Raw genomic sequence first — 18,452 nt, 5'->3', positions numbered from 1 at the left:
TCACAATCAGTGTTACAAGTATGCATACAGACCAACCTCAGAGCATTTGAAGAAAATGAACATAACTTTTATCACGATTGAAAGATATAAAATTGTGGCAATTTGAGTTGCTGTTCCAGATAACAAAACAATATCTTCATCGTATAAACTTCCCTTACTTTTTTGTTTTGTCATGTATTTTGATCTTTTTGTTATATCTGCCTATATCAATATACTAACCTATACCAGCTAACGCGTTCAATGTTGTGATTATTAAAAGCTGAAATGTAGAAGTTAAAAGTAATTTTTTTCCATAGTCCCGTGAAAAACATTGTCGACCAGAACTTCAGTGTCGCAAAAGGCTGTGGTGTTAGCTTTAGAGCGTATTTTTCAAAATCTGATTGAAGGTTTATATATTGGTTTGTATGAAAACAAAATGTTGAAGGCTGCAAAGTGGATTGTGATGCCAGTGAAATGGAATATTGCAGTTTTAATAATAAAAACCTCACTTATTATCTTTATATCTGTTGCGCTTAAAATACCTCGCTTTAATAAATTATTTAAGACTTTATGCTCTTATGTTGGACAAGCTTCCAATCATTAATAGAGCTAATAAGCTTTATGAGACTATTATTTTGACAGTTTCAATATTTTTGTTTACTTGAATAAACTAAATGTCATGGGAAATTTAACTAAATGTTCAATCATTCAGTCCTAGCATATTTTCCTATTATTGAATCAGTAAAGTAAAAGCTTAGTGAATGTGCAAGATTCTTTTTTTCAAAATACAACTTATGCATTTTGTATGACCTCTACTTCTTTCTCTTTTTTTCCCCCTCTCTCTAAAGATCATTGACGAGGGAGCCAAGATTCCAAACTGCAGGGAGCAGCAAGACGAGCTGAACGATAACTGTCCTGGCCTTCGCTTAGATCTTCAGCCAAAGCCAGGAACTCGGAGGTGGATTTTCCAAAGGTTCAGCAGCATTTACTGAGTCCCTCAGAAAACCTGCACCGGGAAGAGCAGAACAAGCATGAAAGCAAACAGAAGGCAGGTGTACTAGAGGAATCTTTAGCATGTTTCAAATGCAGAGTCGTCATGATTGTTTACTCTTCCTGAATGATCCTTAAAGCCATTTTGATGCCCTTGATGCAGTTATATTACTGATGCAGTACTATGAAAGGGAGGCTATCATTTTGAATATTCTGTTTTATTTATTTTTATGTGCTTGTTTTGTCAGATATAATGGCTAAAGGCAATTGGTGCCCTGGAAATTTTTAAGTGCTGTTTATAATAGAACTGCACGAGATTGTATGTTTCGATTGATTTGGGGAAAGTAGCTACCAGAAAATTATGTCCCAATAATTTGTTAGCTAGACTTACTTAGCTTTATTTATACAAAGATCTTCAAATTAACTCCATTTCATTTATTAAAATAATTATCTCTTCAACAAATGCATTACTTTAAAAAAAATTCTGTGGCTTTTGGATTTTCTTTCTGGTCTTTGAAAGTTATATATCATTAGAAAAAAACTTTTCTCTCCATTTAACAATTGTTAAAGAGCATAGACCACTGAAAATTAATAAACCAATCATAGTTTGAATGGTGATCTCGAAATATAATGCTTAAATGTTCATGTTAGAGTTGTTGAAACGGCAATTAAAAAAAACAAAAAAACAATTAATATAGCTAGTGAGGAGAGATATTAACATCATGCAAAATAAACTTGTGTATATATTTCATGGGATAAGCAGAAAAAAATAATTTGAAGGTTATAGAATGCCTTACTTTGGGAAAATTCAGAATATAAATTTGTAGTCTTTAAGAAATAAAATAATTAATCCATTGATTTAAAAAGATAAACTGTACCTTACATCCTTAATTTATTATTACAACATGTACTACAAAATTCAAAGAACTGCAGATGTTGGAAACCTAAAATAAAATTAGAAATGGCCAGAAAACATATGGATCCGTACGGTGAACAAATCGGATAATGTTTCAGATGCGGACCTTTTGTCAGAACTGGATGATATTAACGGCATGGTGGCGCTCCAGTAGAGTTGCTGCCTAACAGCGCTTTCAGCGCCAGAGTCCCGGGTTCGATCCCGACTACGGGTGCTGTCTGTACGGCGTTTGTACGCTCTCCCCGTGACCCACACGGGTTTTCTCCATGATCTTCGGTTTCCTCCCACACTCCAAAGACATACAGGATTATAGGTTAATTGGCTTGGTATAAATGTAAATTATCCCAAGTGTGTAGCATGGCATTAATGTGCGGGGATCGCTGGTCGATGCGGATTCAGTGGGCCGAAGGGCCTATTTACCTATTGTATCTCTAAACTAAAAAAAAATTAGAGGAGGAAAACATTTAAGAATGTGCAAAACAAAAAGAGGCAATGGCTTTAATGGGATGGGTGATTCACATGTGTGCATGCATTCAACAGAAAATATTTCTAATGCGTTAAATGGGAAAACTGGAGATGGCTAAGAGGCAGAAGGATACAGATGTGCAACAATACGTGACAGGTTGTGGGAAATGGCAGACGTACATGAAATGTGTGGAATAGCTAAGAATGTGGAGGCAGGATTTCTAGAAGTGGAAGCAATATACGGCAAAAAGATGGGTGCACCTCCCATGGTCAAAGTGCATTGGAGATTTGTAGAGGTGACTGATTCTATGACTAGCGACTACTGGTTGCACTACTGTCCCTGTTTGTAAAATCTGGATCAACTGAAGTTTACATGAATGCGTGTGTATGCCTACTTGAGTGAGAGTGTGTATGTATGCACTGTGTATGCACACGTGTGCATCTGTCTGGCTATCTATTCAGATAATTTCTCAGAGTAGGAGAAAGAGACCTGGCTTCGATCATGACTATGGATGCTGTCTGGACGGAGTTTGCACATTCTCCCTGTGACTTGCGTGAGTTTTCTCTGGGTACTCCAGTCTCCTCCCACACTCCAAAGACAGGAGAATTAGCTTAGTATAATTGTAAAATTGTCCTTAGTGTGTGCAGGATAGTGTTAGTGTACGGGGAGCACTGGTCTGCACGGCCTTGATGGGCCGAAGAGCCTGTTTCCACACTGTCTCTGAATTAAACTATCTCTAAGTTTCACACCAACGGAACCCCACCCCCCCTCCTTTGCCCACCGTCTGACTGCTCCCCACCTCTGATCTTTCACTCTCACAGTCTCTGATCTCCCAAACTTCTGACTAACATTGTTCCCATGATGCTCATATATGAGTTCTCATATCCTCATCATCTGCATCCTCTATCAATTCCTCTGCTGCCTTCCCTCCTGACAGGAAGCCAGTCGGTCCACATTCTCAGGAGCAGGTTACAAAAATATAAATAATGCCCTATCAACCATTTGCAGGAGAACGTTTAGGGCGGCACAGTGGTGCAGCGGTAGAGTCGCTGCCTTACAGCTCCTGCGGCCCGGGTTCAACCTTGACCACAGGTGCTGTCTGTACGGAGTTTGTACCTTCTCCCTGTGACCACGTGATTTTCCTCCAGGTGCTCCGGTTTCCTACCGCATTCCAAATATGTGCAAGTTTGCAAGTTAATTGGCTTCTGTAAATTATCGCTAGTGTGTAGGATAGAACTGGTGTACGGGTGATCGCAGGTCGGCGTGAACTCGGTCGGCTGAACATTCTGTTTCCACGCTGCATCTCAAAAACAAAAGCTAAATGGATAATTCGAAGAGTTCTCTTACGAACACCTCTCATACTATTTCATCCCTTGCTATCCCCTCACTGTCCTGAGTAACTAGTGTTGTTAGAATTTCAGGACAGGATGCTGAGCGTAAGCACTGATCTCTCCATTCCCCGAAAACACTGATAGTGCTTTTCAAAGTGCTTCATTACACTTTATCCCAAAACCCACATTCATCATGTCTACTGCGAAACATAAACCAAAATCAAAAAATTGTAAGGAGAAATTACAAAAAGCTTAGAGTACGTTGTAGCTGTAATTCAATCTTCTGATAATGATGAGGTTCGTAGGATGATCTGATGATATTTTCAAAATCCTGAACTGAATGAAAGGCTTACACCTTACTGTAAGCAATCTATTGTACTACTCAAATCACAAATCTTCCAATAACAGGTTATAACAGATCAGCATGCCATGTAAGAAAGAATGATTGTTTTGAAATAAATATTATTTCTTGGAATCCAGACCTATATCAGCTGTCTCCATTGGACTTAATGCAGCTGTAAACTTCAAATTCTGATCACAATTGTCCAGTGTGATAATGACCATTCAATAGGATATGAGTTTAGTGGTAAACAACAATTAGTTATATAACATTTATAGTTTCACAACGAGAACACATAACTGTATCCAAGCACTCTCCAACAAATCACCGTTTTTTTACTTGTCTTTTCGTAAAAGGTTGTAAACATTCCCATTGTGTTTTTGAAGAAGGAAAGGAGAAATTTCCCTGGCATATTTCATCTGAGAACACTGCTATTACTGTTGGAAGGTAGGAAATAGCACTCTGTTTGCACATAGCAAGCTCCCACATTCAGCGGGGTGACATTGAACAGATATTCCGGCTTTTTATGCCGTATAGTGGATAGTGGAATAAGTATTGATCAGGATACCAGCAAGCACTTGTTTTATCTTCAAAAAATTGGGCTCTGACGTGCACCCCAAGAAGGAGATGAAACAATGGCATCAGTGCAGCAATCCCTTGGTACTGCCCTGAAGCATCTGGCCGCACAATGGCGCAGCGGTAGAGTTGCTGCCTTACAGTGCCAGAGACCCAGGTTCGATCCTGACCACGGGTGCTGTCTGTACGGAGTTTGTACGTTCCCCCTGTGACCATGTGGGTTTACTCCGGATGCTCCGGTTTCATCCCACACTCCAAAGACGTACAGGTTTGTAAGTTAATTGGCCTCTGGATAGTGCTAGTGTGCGGGGTGATCACTGGTCAGCACAGACTTGGTGGGCTGAGTGGCCTGTTTTCGCTCTGTACCTCTAAAGTCTAAAAGCATCTGAATCAAAAGCAAGAATGCTATCGATTGACCCATGGCTTGCACCACAACTTGGTTCTCATTTTTCTCTAAAGTTTATCTATGAAACCTGACCAGAAAATGTTATCACATACTGTACATGATGTGGCAGGAGATGAAATGACTAAAAAGCTCTTGTACTAAACATTGTAAATAAAATGTGGATTGTCATGCATGAAATACACTCACCTGGATCTGCTGGCCACATGTGGGGAAGATAACGCTCATTTTGACATTACTTGAGCACAACTGCACTTGGCATTCAAAGTCTGTGAACGTCAGGGGGCATTCAAACTGTAAAGGATCTTAATTATAGGTGAGAGGCGTATTCATTTCATTTAAAGGACCTGATCTTATGCGGTCTGAGGTATCCGTCCTCTTCCAGGTTGGCTCCCATGCATGTTTTCTTTCTGAGTAATTATTCACATAATCCCTCTCCCCACCCCAACTCGCTGCCAATATCCTCTGATCTCCCCCACACCCATTTCCCCTCCATTCCTTGAGCCAACCTTGGCATTCTGACCAAGCACCTCTATTCATCTCCCTTGCACTATCCTCTGCTAACCCCTACAATCATTTCCCTCCTAACCACTGCCAATCTCTCTCTCTCTCTCTCTCTCTTTCTCATAAGAAAGAAAACTGCAGATGCTGGTTTAAATTGATAATAGACACTGGGTGATGGGTGGGGAGAGAAATGAAGCAGGTATATCAACACTTTTTTTTTCCGTTTTTGTCTTTTTATTTCTTTACATTTTTCCTATTTATTTTACTTACTCTTCGACTACACTCATTTGGTAGTTTAGGGGTTCTATTCTTACACATTCACTTTCTCTATCATTCTCTTTCTTTCTTGCTCTTTCTCTCTTTTTCTATTTCATCTTTGCTAAAATTAAAATTGAAGCTGTACAATAAATGTATGATGTCATATGTCACGATTTATACTTTTGTACACTGCTTCTAATAAAAATATATTTTTTTTTTAATTAAAAAAAAAATTAGATAATAGACACAAAATGCTGGAGTAACTCAGCGGGGCAGGCAGCATCTCTGGAGAGGAATAGGAGATGTTTCGGGCCGAGACCTTTCTTCAATCTGAAGTAAGGACTCGACCCAAAACATCACCCATTCCTCCTCTCCAGAGATGCTGCCTGTCCTACTGCGTTACTCCAGCATTTGGTGTCTCTCTCTCTCTCTCTCTCTTTGCGCTCTCTCTCTCTCTCTCTCCCTCCCCCTCTCCCTCTCTCCCTCTCTCTCTCTTTCCCTCTCTCCCCTCTCCCTCCCTCTCTCCCCCCCTCTCCCCCCCTCCCCCCCCCCCCCCCCCCCTCCCCCCCTCTCCTCCCCCCTCCTCCCCCCTCCTCCCCCCCCCTTCCCCCCCTCCCCCCCCTATTTTCTTTCCCCCTCTATTTTCTTTCCCCCTCTCTCCCTCTATTTTCTTTCCCTCTCTGTGGTCTGTCTCCAATATTCCTCTCTCTCAATTCTCTTTCCCCACCCCAATCTGCCCCTAATTTCACTTCCTTAATCTCTAATCTCCACAATGGATCTTGGACCTTGCCTGTGGAAGATCATCGCTACCTGGGGACTCACATAATATTTATGCAGGAGGTCTAAACAGCAACCTACATTACAAATTGCTGCCTGACCCGTTGAGTTACTCCTGCACTTTGCGCTCTGTGCAAGATTCCAACATCTGCAATTCCTTGAGTCTACATTAAAGCCTTTAATGTACTTTAAGTATTATGAGGTGTTATTTTCAAATATCTGTTATTTATTAGTAAATTTTAACAATAAAAGAAGGTTGTGTTCTATATCGCTACATTTAAAAATATATATATAAATATATTTTTCTGCTCCTACAATCCCAAGTGATTTCTGATACATTGTCACTTGCTAAAAGCATATCAATGACCTGCAAATTATTTGATAAAGCAAAAGATGCTGTGCCTTTTTTATTTGAAAAAGAGTCGCCATCGTTGTTCCTTATCATTAGACTCCGATTATCTCATGCTGAGCTTAGGCTGAATGTTGATTTGAGAATGTAGAGGAGTTTTAAAAGGAGCCGAGGTCTGGTCAGATATATATGGGTTTGCCAACTCGTTTGTTTTAGCTCACAGTTATCATGATTTTGTTTAGTTTATTTAACGACTTCTCTAATTAGGCATCATATAGATTTTAGTTAAAATACACTTTGCTCCATATGTAAGTCAATAATTGGGGTTGCAAAAAACAGACCACTTCTTAATTTGCACTGTTTGTCATTAATGCAGCTGTGTTATTTTTATGTTTTGTATTTATTGATTTCAGTTGGGGTTTTTGCTGTAGCATCTTTCTTGTGTCAGGGTGTAGAAAGGGTTTCCACTTCACCGTACGCTGAATATGATTTGCAGTGACATAGTCTGAACCTTTAAATGTCTTTATGAAAATCCTCACGGTCATGAATTTGATAAAGGAGGGAACAAAGAAGATTCCTTGCAGCAAGCATTGTTTAATATCATATTTTGAAATGACAAATGAAAGGATTACTAAGTAGTGCGGATATAATTTTTTTTTAACCAGGAACTGCTGTGTTGTATAGCTGATACACGATAGGCAATGAAGGAGCAGAGAAATATACGGTGAAGCAAAATGGGGTTTTATAAAGGAAACTATAATCCTTTATCACCTTATTTTAGTTGGTCTTTTGCCATAGGTCATCACTGCTTCCATTTTGATGACACTTTGCTTCAGCAATGTGCATTCCAGTGATTGTGGCTTTAATTAAAGTGATAGGTAAACAATGGAAATCAGGGTGTCGAAGAACAGATTCCAAGCACCGTTCCGCCATAAACATGGCAGTCAGCAGAGTGTAATGGAAATGTGTTGAGTGTAGAAAATTGTTGAATGGGCTTGTGAAAGGCTGCAGGCCCAATTATTTTTTAGCATTAACTGAGCTACATCTTCCTATGCTCAGCTGCACTGAGTGACACTATTTGTGATGCCCACTCTGCTGAAACAGAGCAGGTTGCTGTCAGTTTAAAAATGACTATAATAAAAGTGACCATGAAGATGGATCTCGTGATTTTGCGTTTCTAATCAGTCATCTGTGAAGAACACTTTTGCTTTGATTCAGCAGACTGCTGACAGCCATGATTGATAGTACATGAGGGAAAAAAAGGTTATTAACTGTCTTCCTATTAAACTCAATATATTACCCCTCCAGGTGTAGCTCATAGTTCTTAGGGTGCATGTTGGCTCAGGTGAGGTCAGAGAGGAACTCTATAACAAATTGTAGGTTGAGGGTTGGCAGCTTTACTACAGTAGAAGGAAGACATTTCCACATTATTGTGATGCCAGTGTCACTAATATCTGTGTGAAAAAAGCATCTGTTACTGATTGGAAATCTGTCAGTGTGTCAGGCAGAACACAAAAAGTGGACTGAACAATATCCTGAAATGTTTTAACAATGATTACATGCACACTGCTGATTGAACACAAGTACAGATCCACAGGAATACAAAGAAACTTTTAATCACTTAGCTTTATTTTTGGTTAAACCCATCAGCACAATAAGGAATGCGATGACTGGAAGAGAATGGAATCTTTTTAATAACAGATTAACGCAGTCAACATCACTGGTGTAGACAAATGCTCATATTTTTTTTAAAAGCCAGCGGATTTTTTGTTCTCTGATAAAGTACCTTGAAGGCCAATGCGTTTGCTAATATAGATCTTTTATAGAAAGTGCATATTGTTGTTTAAACAGTTAATTCAATGAAGAGGCGCTTATGTTGAAATAGAAATGATCCGTTCATGGAAAAAGAAATGTTGGAGCCAGCCATTTACAGAAAACACTCAGACTGCAGTAACCAAACCTTGTGGTCCCTTGGCACTATCACCGTTATAAACACAATACAAAGAAATACACAGAGAGAAAGGAAACTGTAATACATTGAATGAAAGAACCTAACGTGATTTCCAGAGTATAATGATAAATCGTGGGCGGGAAAGATTTATTACATTGATTTATCATGCAACAGCTTTCAAAAATTCCAACCATCAGAAGCTTCTGCAACGTGCTTGCAACTGTCCATAGAAGTTGCTTAAGAGAAATGACAGAAAAGAATTAGAAAGATTAGGGAACCTGTGTGTAAAATTCATGATTGAAGCATGACATTGATTCATTGAATGCTTAGACATTTAAGTGTAACATGCAATTGTTCATTCTGTATTGAAGATTGAATTTTCTACTTGTTAACATTATATGGATTTGACAAAGTAAACATGACAGTTATTAGGCTTTGTCACCAAAAAAATAGAGCAAAAACTAAAACAAACCTCTGAAGAAGGGTCTCAACCCGAAACGTCGCCCATTCCTTCTCTCCAGAGATGCTGCCTCTCCCGCTGAGTTACCCCAGCTTGTTGGTTCTATATCTGCTCAGGTAAGCCTGTTTGGATTTAGGATTTTGGTTTATGAAAATGAAGCATTTTGTATACTGATCAGGGTAGTACAATGCCACTGATAACTTCAAAACCTTCTTGGCACAATTTTCCCTTTAATTTAAATTGGGCAAAGTTAACCATAAAATTTAAAGTGATGTACCAGTGATTACCAAAGCAGTTAATGGTTTTTAGGCCAAGTAATCATCTGTAGTTTTTCCCAATGATATACTTGCATCTACAGGATTAGTTCTTTTTAAAGAGATAGTTAATATGTAGGGAGATTATTTTTGCATACAAAGTTATTTATGGTAAGTTGGTACATTTAGTTAGATAATACTTTATAATAGTTTGGCTTTGGGCGTGGTTTTCTTAGTTGAGTGCCTATCCTGGAGTTATAGCACGCACTTATAGTGTTTTAATTGTAACACCAAATCCTTGAACAAATCCTTGCTAACGAGCATCGTAGAATTAAAAAAAATTAAGATTTCCCATTCATTAATATCTCGCAAGCCATGTAATATTGCAACATTAAATACTCGTTTTATTGTTCATGAATAATTCTACTTAGAAATATGGCTTTTAAAAGCAAGGCACAGCACGTCATTTTAAATCAGTCTGAAGAAGGGTTTTGGCCCGAAACGTTGCCTATTTCCTTCGCTCCATAGATGCTGCTGCACCCGCTGAGTTTCTCCAGCACTTTTGTCTACCCACGTCATTTTAAAACATCAACTTTCTTTGTCGGCAGTTTAGTGGTTTGAAAGTCTGCTTACATTGCAGGCACCACTTGCACAACAGAGCATTAAGTAAAGCAGGCAAGTGCAGAGAAAGAGAGAGATTTATATTCTTTCAATTTTATATTTAAAAGGAAATGAAATTGCTGTTGCTTCTTGAAAGTGAAAAAATATGCACTTAGGAAGTGACTAGGTACAGTAAACTCCTGAAAACTGGAGGTGCATTGGGACTGTTGAAAAGTGACAAGAAGCAAAGCTGGAAATGATCAAGGTGATGAAAATACTATGTATGTAAAGTAGCTCCATTGCACTTTCACTACACAGAAAGCACTGTCATGGGAAAATATAATTGCCATAAGCAACATTTGTGCTACCTGTTTTGTAGAGCAATCATTGTGCTGTCACCCACTAGATCTAATTAGTCTACCCTATGATTTGGAAGTTTTAGCTGAAGAGGAACAAATGAAATAAAATGCTTTAATTTCTGCTGTGACATTTTTTTCTTTTAATAAATCTTACATTTTTGTGTTCTTTCATTTGCAAGAATTCATGAAAAATCAAAGATAAAATATGCATTATTTGTTGTTTTACCAGGTCTTGCAGTACCATATCTTTAGCTTTATGAAAAAATACTGGAAAGATATAGCTTGATTTTGTTTAGATACTGTTATTATTATTATAACTATAAACTATCATACATTTAGCAGCAAGCATCGGTTTCAAATACAGTAGCAAATCACTTTCCAATTGAGCAAATCAGACTAAATTCATTTTGTTTAAAGAGCAAATACCAGTTGGGCAAAGGAGTGGTTAAACTGCATTCCCCATTCATTCCCCATTCCTGATTGAATCAATTGTTATGGGGGAACTGCAGATGTGGTTTAAACCAAAGATAGACACAAAATGCTGGAGTAAAGGGCCTGTCCCACTTTCACGACCTAATTCACGACCTCTGCCGAGTTTGCCCTTGACTCATACTCGCAGCATGGTCGTCACGAGGTCGTAGGAGGTCGTAGGTAGGTTGTGATGCTAGTCGTAGATACTCATGGCATCAAGTAGGTCGGGGTGTTTTTCTAGCCTGATGAAAAATGTCCACGAGTAAAAAAGGTCGTGAATTAGGTTGTGAAAGTGGGACAGGCCCTTAACTCAGCGGGTCAGGCAGCGGGGGACCTGGACAGGTTGAGTGAGTGGGCAGATGCGTGGCAGATGCAGTATAATATAGATAAATGTGAGGTTATCCACTTTGGTGGCTAAAACAAGGGGGCAGATTATTATCTCAATGGGGTTAGGTTAGGTAAGGGGGAGGTACAGCGAGACCTGGGTGTCCTTGTACGCCGGTCACTGAAAGTTGGCGTGCAGGTACAGCAGGCAGTGAAGAAAGCTAATGGAATGTTGGCTTTCATAACAAGAGGATTTCAGTATAGGAGTAGAGAGGTTCTTCTGCAGTTGTATAGGGCTCTGGTAAGACCACATCTGGAGTATTGCGTACAATTTTGGTCTCCTAATTTGAGGAAGGACATCCTTGTGATTGAGGCTGTGCAGCGTAGGTTCACAAGATTGATCCCTGGGATGGCGGGACTGTCATATGAGGAAAGATTGAAAAGACTAGGCTTGTATTCACTGGAGTTTAGAAGGATGAGGGGGCATCTTATAGAAACATATAAAATTATAAAAGGACTGGACAGGCTAGATGCAAGAAAAATGTACCCAATGTTGGGCGAGTCCAGAACCAGGGGCCACAGTCTTAGAATAAAGGGGAGGCCATTTAAGACTGAGGTGAGAAAAAACTTTTTCACCCAGAGAGTGAAAAATGTGGAATTCCCTGCCACAGAGGGCAGTGGAGGCCAAATCACTGGATGGATTTAAGAGAGAGTTAGATAGAGCTCTGGGGGCTAGTGGAATCAAGGGATATGGGGAGAAGGCAGGCACGGGTTATTGATTGGGGACGATCAGCCATGATCGCAATGAATGGGGGTGCTGGCTCGAAGGGCCGAATGGCCTCCTCCTGCACCTATTTTCTATGTTTCTATGTTTCTATCTCTGGAGTCTGAAGAGGGTGTCGACCCGAAATGTCACCTTTCCTTCTCTCCAGAAATGCTGCCTATCTCGCTCATTTACTCCAGCATTTTGTGTCTATCTTCGAGTCAATTGTTAATTGGTTGAGGGAAAAACATTGAGCAGGATATCAAGGGTAACTCCTCTATTCTTCATCAAGCCTGGAATCTTTTACATCCACCTGAGAGCAGCAAGGCTTTGTTTTTCTAATCTAAACTACATAATCTCCCTTAAAAGCAACACCATTACACATTTTCACTTATTACGAAAACAATATTAAGCCACATAAATTATAAACAGTATTCAGAAGGATGATAACAGAAATGGTAAGCCAAAATTAGTTAAGAATGGGACTTCTAGCCTCACAATTTTAACTCGGATGGAGTGGACTCAACACTGAGCCTAAGAGTGATTTCATTTAGTGTTGAGCTGAGGACAGGATGAACTTTGCACCTAGCCCTTCCATATTAAGCAACCATGCCTTCCACTTTAAGCAACCATCCAACATCATCATTCGTTAAATGATTTGTCTGAAGAAGGGTCTCGACCCAAAACGTCACCCATTCCTTCTCTCCAGTGATGCTGCCTGTCCCTCTGAGTTACTCCAGCATTTTGTGATCATCATTCATTAAATGGGTTAGCCAAACCAATGTGGAAAGGGTAAACAGAGCAGAGTGATTTTTTTCCCCCCCTACTTTTTAGTTTAGTTTAGTTTAGAAATACAGTATGGAAACAGACCCTTCAGTTCAATGAGTTCATGCTGACCATTGGTCATCCATACATATTAATTCTACGTTATATCACTTTTGCATCTATTCCCTACACGCTAGGGGAAATTTACCATGGTATTTTAATCTACAAACCTGCACATCTTTGGGATGTGTGAGGAAACCCACATGGTCACAGAGAGAACGTGCATGCTCTACACAGAGAGCATCCAAGTCAGGATCGAGCCCAGTTCTCTGGTGCTTTGAATAAATCTACACATGTTTCCAAATATTTTTTTTAATTTTAAAGTACACATAACAATAAACTAAACTAGACAATAGGGAGCTGCAAATGATCATACCACAGCTGATGCCCCTCAGCCAAACACCATCCAATCCATAGGTGTTCTAGTTTACAGCTTATTGAGTTAATTCTCCTGTGATTAATTTGGGAAACTCTGCAAAGATCTATAAACTAAATCAAACTTGTTCGAGGTTTAGGTTTATTATTATCGTTTGTGAGGAACAGTGTAAAGCTATCTAAACAGATCATATATCCTATACATAAATACAATCAGATCAAACTCAAGTACAATAGACAGAGCAAAGATACAGAGTGCAGGGATAGAGAGAATGTACGCAAGAGTGAGATTTGCTGTTTCAGGAGCATTGTTGATTTCAATTTACATTCAAAATTGTCTGTTTTAATTTGTGAATTTGAATTTAAATTTTGAATTGAAATTTGCGAATTTTCAAAATTTGCGAGGGAAGATAAAATTCTGGGAAAACTCAGCAGATTCTGCAGTATTTGTGGAAGGAGAAACACTTCATGTTTTAGTTTAAAGACTCTTTATCAAGTTTGGAGAATTGCCATTTAGTCAGGAGAGAGCAAGGTCCTGGATGTGAAACATTGACAACTTCACTTTCCACAGACACTGCCTGTCCTGCTGAGTATTTCAAACATTCTTTGTTTTTATTTCAGATTTTGAGCAACTGTATCTGTTGGTTTTGATTATGGGTCGAGGGTGATGCAGCAAATGTAAAGCAAAATGCAACAGAATGGAATAGTTGTAGAATTTGCATTCATTGAGAAAATGAATTTCAGTATTTATTCCGATAGGAGATAATACTTCTTGGTAAAAAGCAAAGGAGATCATTTACTGCTTGGATAATAAAAGGTTAGCTTGGGATCACAAATGTTAAACTATATGGTTACAGCTAACTGGGCCTCTAAATGATGCATCCATTGGATTCAATTGATACAGAATTGGATCAGAAGCAGAGAACAATGCGTAGCCATTGTAGTACCGTACTTTTAGCACTTGTGAATCAGGGCAATTTTTTTCCCACAGGTATCTAAGTTGAGCAGGTGGGATATTAAAGATCTATTTCCATTTTAATTCTGGAGGGATTTAATAGTTAAGTATTGAAGTTATATTAATCATGCATTGCACCTCGATTAAAACTTGGAATATTATTAAAACTGGATACATCATATTAGGAATAGGATATGGAGGCATCAAAGAAGGTACAAACATATTGACAAAGTTGATGGGAGAACTGGAGGATTAAATGTATCTGGAAAGGCAACATGGGGGGTGGGGGGATCGGTGTGGAGAAAAGATCAAGATTTGGAACAGTTCCATCCGAGGTAGTCTCTTATTATTCACCAAATTTGTAGTCATTTGCAGACGGTTGAATTGGTTGATTTAAGATTCTCACATTCTATGATGATCCCAGGTCAGCCATGACCATGGAAATATGAATGTCCCAAAACAGTCTGGACAAATAGCCAACCAGCTGGCTCTGCCATCAGTTGCATAGCTAAGGGCAAGTCACTGCCAATTGGGGTCTGTTTGACATAACTTGGCGACGATATTAGTTAACTGAGTCATTTAATCCAATGTATTCAAAAATAATTTTGTTCCAGGGAACCAAATGACTGAAGGCCTCTTGGAAACAGAAGAAACTTAAATTCACTAACTGCATATTTATTTATTTATTATGCCAAAGACCGCCATTTGGCCCTTCGAGGCTGTGCCAGCTCCAAGCAGAACAATTCCAATGTTCCAATTTCCCCTCATTTTATTCTCTGTTTCATCTCCGGAGATCTGCAGCTTCTGCTGTCTCACATGTCCGGTGTTTTTGACACAGTTAACTGCTAAATAATTTCGCACAGCAAAAAGGATTTCACACAGTCCAAGTATTATTTTTTAAGGAATGAAAGCTGAGGTAATTTTGTTCTTGATCGTCATGGGTCCATAACCTAGGAGCTCCCGGACAGAAGTAAGGATAACCAAGCCACTGCTGCAAGCCATTGAACAAACCTTCATAATGAAGCTTCCTTACACCCCGAAACATTCTGTTCGATGAACTTTTTTTTTTTTCACAACACAGAAATAAACCATTTGGTAAATTGTGTCTGTGTCATTCCAAAAATGTTTACACAATTCCATCCCGCCTTCCATCTCCATAGGCCACAGCTATTCTGGCTGTTTAAACGTGACGAGAGATTCATCCTCTGCCACCATTCCATGCAAAATGTTCCAGACCCTTAACCAGCCGCCAGCTCATTTATTTTTTCTTTGTGTCTCCTTTAGTTCATCTGCCAATGGGAGACTTTAGACTTCATTTTACTTTCAGCGGGCCGCTGCGACAGTGGTCCCAGAGAAGCTAATGGCGGCTGCCACCATTGGAGCTCCGTACGGGAGCAGGTGGCCGATTTCGGAGGCCACCGTGGAAGCTCCATAGGAGCTCGGTTTCATTATTGCCGGCCGGACTTTAGCCACCATGGAACTCCATTAGGAGTTGGGGCTGCCGGTGCAGCTTGGGAGCTCGCTGCTAAAAATAGCAGCAGACGGTGTATTAATATAGCCGCGGCTACGTTTTGTATCGCTGCTAAGTTAACAGCGACCGGTGTTAGCCGCGGCCAGGGCAGCGAACGGCTGTCGTAGCGCCTATATAAAATTTTAAACATAGATATACTGCTGAGGCAGCATACGCTGGTATCAGCATTACAGTCTGCTATAGTGCCTATAAATTTTAAACATACAAATTCTGCTGAGGCAGCATATATTATCATACACCATATGGTGTAGAAAATTTTTATTTGCTTTCGACACAGTATGGGACTCCACTGGAGTAGGTGGCTGTTCTGAGGTACTCCATTGAGGCACCAGAAAAGAGCTCCTGGCTTGGGGCTATACCCAGTGCAGGGTTGCAGTATTTCTCCCACTCTGTCTAGCGGACTATCGGCAAGAGGTGACTCCGATTATAATGCCGGCTCATCCGAGTCATATGGGGGCCAGAGGCGTTCCAGTCCCTCCCTGAAATACTCCGTTGGGGCTCCAGCAGGGAGCAAGGACTCGGAGTCACTAGCAGGTGCAAACTGTCTGGTAAGTATAATGATGATACCGACAGAGCACCGATCTGCACAGCTAGTCCAGAGAGGGAGCAGCTTGACAACCCCTAGTCGGGGCAAAGTCAAAGCCAAGTCTGTGGGACAAGTCCTGTCAGACGATTTGGGCCAAGGGTATTCTGTCCCCACATCTATGGCAGATGTGATTGGGCGTTTGTCTCAATTAGAACATCTGATGAATCAGATGGTGGCACGAGAAATGCTCCGTGTTACGAAGGCATGTCAGGCAGCAGCTCCTGGTTCAGAGTTGCTATATTCCTCCCACTCGGATGAAAGGAGTGGTGGAGATGGTGCCAAATAATATGCTCCGTATTATGGAAGCATGCACAGGCAGTTGAAGTCATATGCCTGTAGCCACCCCTGGTTTCAGGGTTGGAATATTCCTCCCACTCAAAAGACTATCGGAGATGGTGTCACAAAATATGCTCCGTGTTATGGAAGAATGCACAGGCAGTCCGAGGCATACGCATGTGGCAACGCCTGGTTCGGGGTGCACTATTTCTCCCACTCTAAGAGAGTGTCAGAGATCAGTATGGAACTGACTCCGAACATGACTCCGAACATGACTATGTGCCTGAATCCCATGCTTTAATGCATGATGTGCGAGTCGCATAAGGAAGAGCTGCCTGCTCTTGCCTCTAAATTTGCTGTTCCCTCGGGGACGGACAAGCCACTACAAGAGGAGTTGGCCAGCGGCATCAGCTATCTAACAGAAATGACAAGCATGACAGACAGGATCTGCAAATGGAACCTCGCTGAAGCTCCAACAAGCAAATCGACCCGGCGTCAGAGATGCTGGCAAGTAAGGTCTCATTATTAACCTCCGTAAACTCCGAAATGGAGCAGTCTGTCGGCCCAGGTTTGGGTTTACTGGCAGCATAGGCTGTCTAGTGGTTGTCACTGTCTCTGGGATAGATCAGGTTGATGTAGAGACACTGGCAGGGTGCCTTGCATAGTAACCTCTGTAAATTCCAAGTAGGAACAGTTTGGTTACCCTGGTCAGGGTAGACTTCATGGAACTGGCTGGCCATATGGGTCATATTGACCAGGGAAGCACTGCCTCATCATCTGGGATTGAGGTTATCAGACTGCTCAGTAGAATGAAGTAGTTGAAGTCTTCCTCAACACATGGTTTATTTTCTCCTCAGTTAGTAGAGTAGCCGGTTCATTGGAATCATCATTGCCATCCTCTCTGGGATAGGTAGTTACCAGCAGGAAGTTGGTCTGGCATATAATATAATTTTTATCTGACCTGCAGGTTCATGGTGTGAATCAACAATGTATTTATAATAATCCATAGGCTCTCAATACCAGTATTCCTGATTGAGTGGCAGGTCGAAGAGATTGTGTTGTGCACTCTGGCGACTCAGACAAGTGGTTTCAGTCAAAGGACTGCGAGGCAATTCCTGATTCAGGCTTGCATTATACTAATTTCCACTCTGGGGAAAACGCTGAGTATTCGTGGTGACTCTTAGTCAAGAGTTGACAGGGAACTCGTATTCCCACATCTAAGGGAGTGTGATTTCAGCTCTAGTCATAAGGTTCTGATTATGTGTTATCAGCGAAATATATGAATAACTAGATAATGAATCTTCCGCGGCAAGAGAAGCCAAAAATGTCCGTACATATGGTCAATAGAGGAACAGGGGTTCCGAGTGCAATCAGTGACAGCTCATAAAAGGGTGAGTGGTCTGGCCAAGGACTAGAGGAGTATATTTCTGATACTTCTCAAGATTACAGAAACATGGTGCAGGCCGAATCAGGTTAGCATTTAGCTAATCTGATCATGTGTTTAGTTACCCAGTTTTAAGATGGATGATTGGCTTTCAACAATTTAACTGATTTAGAGAATCGATCTTGAAGTTACATACTCTGCCATATCTATACACATGAGGCACACATTCTGGGATAGAGAAGTAGGTACAATAGAAGAGAGACAAAATGGTGACTGGCGAGAGAGAGAGAGAAGAGCTAATGGAGGTTTATCAGAGATCAACAGAGGAAAGGAGGCTGGGAACAAGAGTCTGCAGGTCTTTGAAGGAGGGGAAACTCAAATTCAGCACAATTGTGGCTCGTGAGAGAATTGGGGTTCAACACGATAGCGGTTTAAAAGGAAGAGACAGG

At 40.5% G+C, this 18,452-nt stretch overlaps 1 protein-coding gene across 3 annotated transcripts in view; it reads left to right on the top strand.

Annotated features, from left to right (window-relative positions):
- The window catches only part of zfhx4 (zinc finger homeobox 4), a 326,096-nt gene that overhangs the window by 9,495 nt on the left and 298,149 nt on the right, over nt 1–18,452 (top strand). For all 3 annotated transcript variants that reach the window (XM_033019258.1, XM_033019260.1, XM_033019262.1), the window contains exon 2: nt 828–1,027. The gene's annotated coding sequence lies outside the window, so the exon portion shown is untranslated. The remainder of the gene's footprint in view (nt 1–827; nt 1,028–18,452) is intronic.

This window comes from Amblyraja radiata, chromosome 4 (genome assembly GCF_010909765.2).
Source record: "Amblyraja radiata isolate CabotCenter1 chromosome 4, sAmbRad1.1.pri, whole genome shotgun sequence".
In the NCBI taxonomy this organism is placed as follows: domain Eukaryota; kingdom Metazoa; phylum Chordata; class Chondrichthyes; order Rajiformes; family Rajidae; genus Amblyraja; species Amblyraja radiata.
This window is presented reverse-complemented; position numbering and strand designations above follow the sequence as displayed.